General features: G+C 38.5%; 1 protein-coding gene across 1 annotated transcript in view; it reads right to left on the reverse strand.

Moving 5' to 3' along the window:
• The window catches only part of LOC109473222, a 59,802-nt gene that overhangs the window by 16,067 nt on the left and 39,631 nt on the right, over positions 1–4,104 (reverse strand).

The following is a 4,104-nucleotide window of genomic DNA, read 5'->3' on the forward strand; positions in this document are numbered from 1 at the left end:
AGTTGGAACTTTAACCAATATTGTATCACTTGACTGAAAAACTTACTAATCACCTTTTCCCCAATTAGATTATCAAAATCTTGCGTTTTGAGCTGTACAAACGGGATAAGATTGGTTCTAAAAATAGGGCTTGATACAAACAACAATCTCGAACAAAACCATTCTTTATTTAAGTACATCTTTGGGACCCAAGCTGCTTTTAGGCTACAGTCGACAGATCTCAAATTACGTAGCCCAAGCCCACCGTATTCTTTAGTATTGTACAATGCTTTTCTTTTAACACGTTCAGGGCGCCCTCTCCATATAAACTTAAAGATTTTTTCTTCATATTTTTCGAAAAAGGCAGTGGTCGGCGATGGAAGTGCACTGAACAAAAATATGAATTGAGAAACTATTAATGTATTAACTAAAGTTATTTTTCCCAGAAGAGACAAGGCTTTGCCTTTCCAGGGCTGGAGGGTCTTATCTAACTTCATAAATTTCCGTTCAAAGTTAACCGACACAAGTTCCAAGAAATTTTGCGGAATATGAATCCCTAAAATATCGACTGGACCGTCCGTCCACTGTACAGGCCATGGACATGGTAAGACAAAGTTGGCGCCCTTAAGGGAACCGATACGTAAAATTTTACATTTCTCAAAATTTGGGATCAGACTAGATAACAGGGCAAAAACTTCTATGTCTTTTATTAAGAGCGTATAAAACCCCAAGCTTTGGCTCAAAGGGAAAACTCGAATCATCCGCAAACTGTATAATTTTGGTTTCAATGTTGTGAGTTCTCAATCCTTCTATCGCAGGGTTATTCCTTATCTTATTAGCTAGAATTTCAACACTTAATATGAATAGATAGGGAGAAAGAGGACAGCCTTGTCGGACACCGCGGTACAAAGGAAATGCATCTGAAATATATCCATAATTAATTATTTTACTTGACGTGTCCTGATATAAAACTTTAATCCAATTTACAAATGAATTTCCAAAACCTACATACTCTAATACTTTAAAAATAAAATCTCTTCTAATCTTATCGAACGCTTTTTCAAAGTCCGCTATGAATATCAATCCTGGTTTCTCTTGTTGATAATAATATTCAATTATTTCTAGGATTCTTCGGATACTATCACTTATGCACCTCCCTTCCATAAACCCCGTTTGATCATAAGAGATCAAATTAGACATGACTTTCTTCATACGAAGAGCGATGCATTTTGACAGTATCCGAATGTCGCAGTTCAGTAAAGTCACTGGTCGCCAGTTCTTTATATTTGAGGGTTCTTTATCCTTTCCCTCAGCGTCTTGTTTCAGTAATAGGGAAATAAGTCCAATTTTTTGCGTGTCCGAGAGATGACCTAAGAAAAAGGAGTAGTTGAACGACTCTAACATAGGCTGTTTCAAAAGGTTATAAAATTCTTTGTAAAATTCCACGGGTAAACCGTCCAAACCAGGAGACTTCCCGGCCGAAAAGGATTCAATTGCTATTTTCAGTTCCCCTTCCCTTATTACACCCTCGCAGCCATCTCGTTGGTCATCGGATAAATACACAAATGATGGCTTGGGAAAAAAGCATTCAAACATTTCATTATCTAAAGATATCGGAGGTTCTTTAAAGGCATAGAGACCAGAGTAAAACATCATTTGTTCATTTAGAATATCTTGAGGTTCTGTTTTCACAGTTCCCTCGGAAGTAATAAATTTTGTCATGTTTTTTCTAGTTTGACCTCTTTCAACAAGATTCATGAAAAGTTTGGAGCATTTTTCTCCATGTTCCATCCACTTTGCCCTGCCACTCAAAATTAAACTAGTCGTCTTATTTTGATAAATCAATTCTAATTGTCGTCTCTTCTCTTGTAGACTTTGGAAAACCTCAATGTCGTATAACAGGTCTAACCTCTTTTGTAACCCATCGATCTCACTAATGAGAGACTGCTCCTTGTTTCTATTTGTTTTAAGTTTCCATGAGGAGAACTTAATTACATGCCCACGAACTGCACATTTAAAAGAGTCCCACACTGTATGTGGATTCGCTGACTTCCTATTAAATTCAAAAAACTCCTTGATAAAGGAAGATGTTTCCTTTATAAACTCTGGATACTGTAAGAGATCAATGTTAAACCTCCAAAAACCAGGGCCTCGGTGTACATCTGAATCAATCAAAGAGATCCCTATTAGCGCATGGTCTGATCTCAGGCTCTCCGCAATGACCACCTTATCTACAGAAGAAGTCAACGAAAAGGAAATACAAGGAGTAATCAATGCGGCTGGCCTGAGAACCACGGCGCCATGTGTAACGCACTGTTTTTGGATTCTTATACCTATATATATCTATCAAATCCAGCTTAGCACATAACGACTTAATAGCTTGGAGACAGTTAGGGTGATAATTTGAGTCCCTATGTCCCGTTCTATCCATTTGAGTGTCCAAAACTGTATTAAAGTCGCCTACAATAATTGTATGTTTTGCGGTGTCAGTACACTTTTGTATCTCATCTTCAAGATTAAGAAAGAAAGAAGGTTCGTCTATATTTGGAGCATAGATATTCGTCAAGCAGAACCGGAGTGAGTTGACTGTAATTTCCACTATCATCCATCTCCCCAAGTCGTCACTCAGTATTTGATGAATTGTATACAGAATATTTTCTTAAAAAGATTATTACGCCTCTGCTCTTGCTAGATCCGTTATTAAACAAAATTGGAGCCCCCCAGTCGGTTTGCCATTCTTCTTCATTTTTTCTGTACAATGGGTCTCTTGTAAACAGTAGATGTCATATGCTTTATCTCTTAACCATGTGAATATTTCCACTCGCTTTTTTTCGATCACCCAGTCCATTACAATTATAACTACCGATATTAATTTTTGATAAAGCCATGAGTATAGTAAACAAAACATAAACAAATCATATCCATCTGAAACAACAGAGGGCGTTCGCAAAAAGCAAGTATATAATAAACATACCCAAAAGTTTGACTAATAGTAATAAAGTAGTAAGGTTCCGTATAAGTAGATATATTTATAACTCAAATAATGTATGTATATCAATACAGCAACATACAAAAACAAAGAACCATGTGCCATGCAGACAAAAACAATATTTACATATATGTATTGTCAGGCTTGTGTGCATCCCGACAGAAAGGAATGACACACCTTGCTCACCTGGTCTGTCGGTCCTTTTGATATGGAAATTAACGTGGCATGTGTACCGTACTACCGTCCCGTACACCTGTTCTGGTACCTGCTTAGGATATTTCAAGCTGGTCACTACTAAATAGGAACAACACACACCAATATACAAACTAACTAAGAAAAATACGAACATAACCATACATATAGACGTAGCTTCACGAACTTGCATTGCTATTAATTGTAACAGCAACTTTGGCGGAGAAGTGGCTCCTTTTATGGAATTCTCTTTTTTTTTTATGTTAGAGCCATACACAATTCACTCCTGAAAAAGTCACAACCCATGAGAGTAAACAAGACATAAATATTAGGCCACATGTAACTTTATCCCACCATGCTCAAAACTCACAGGTTTCCTTTGCCATCTCTCCACAATCCGTTAAAGAATCGATACTTCAGGCCTTTCCCGTACGCCTCTCTGACTTGATCCCTCCATTTCCGTTTCTCTTGCAAGTCTGCCGTGGTCAGATCGTCCGTGAAGTAATAACCTTCATTCTTTAGCTTGACCCGTGCGACCTTCATGATACTTATCTTGTCCTGATAGCTGTTCAGCTTAAACAGGATATGCTGCGGTGTTCCGTCGCCGTCACTCTTGCTCTTCGGCCCGTCAGGATGCGCCCGCTCTATCTTAACTCGATCAAGACCAAACTTTTCATGTAAGATCTTTTCGACGGTCGTTAAACAGTTTTCCCCCTTCACCACTTTCCGGCCGATAATTCTTACATTGTTCCGTCTTGAAAACCGCTCCAACTTGTTGCTCTTGAGTTGCAGTTCTTCCACCAGTCCTTCAGTCGCCTTGAGTTTCTGTGTGATGTACTTAATCCGTTCGTCCGCGTCACGCTGGAATTCTACCACCTTAGCTTCCACGTCCTCGTTTTTCTTCTCTAGTTTCTCGAGACGACTCTCTAACAGTAACACATTCT

Source organism: Branchiostoma belcheri, unplaced genomic scaffold (assembly GCF_001625305.1).
Source record: "Branchiostoma belcheri isolate BF01 breed outbred unplaced genomic scaffold, Haploidv18h27 scaffold295, whole genome shotgun sequence".
In the NCBI taxonomy this organism is placed as follows: Eukaryota; Metazoa; Chordata; class Leptocardii; order Amphioxiformes; family Branchiostomatidae; genus Branchiostoma; species Branchiostoma belcheri.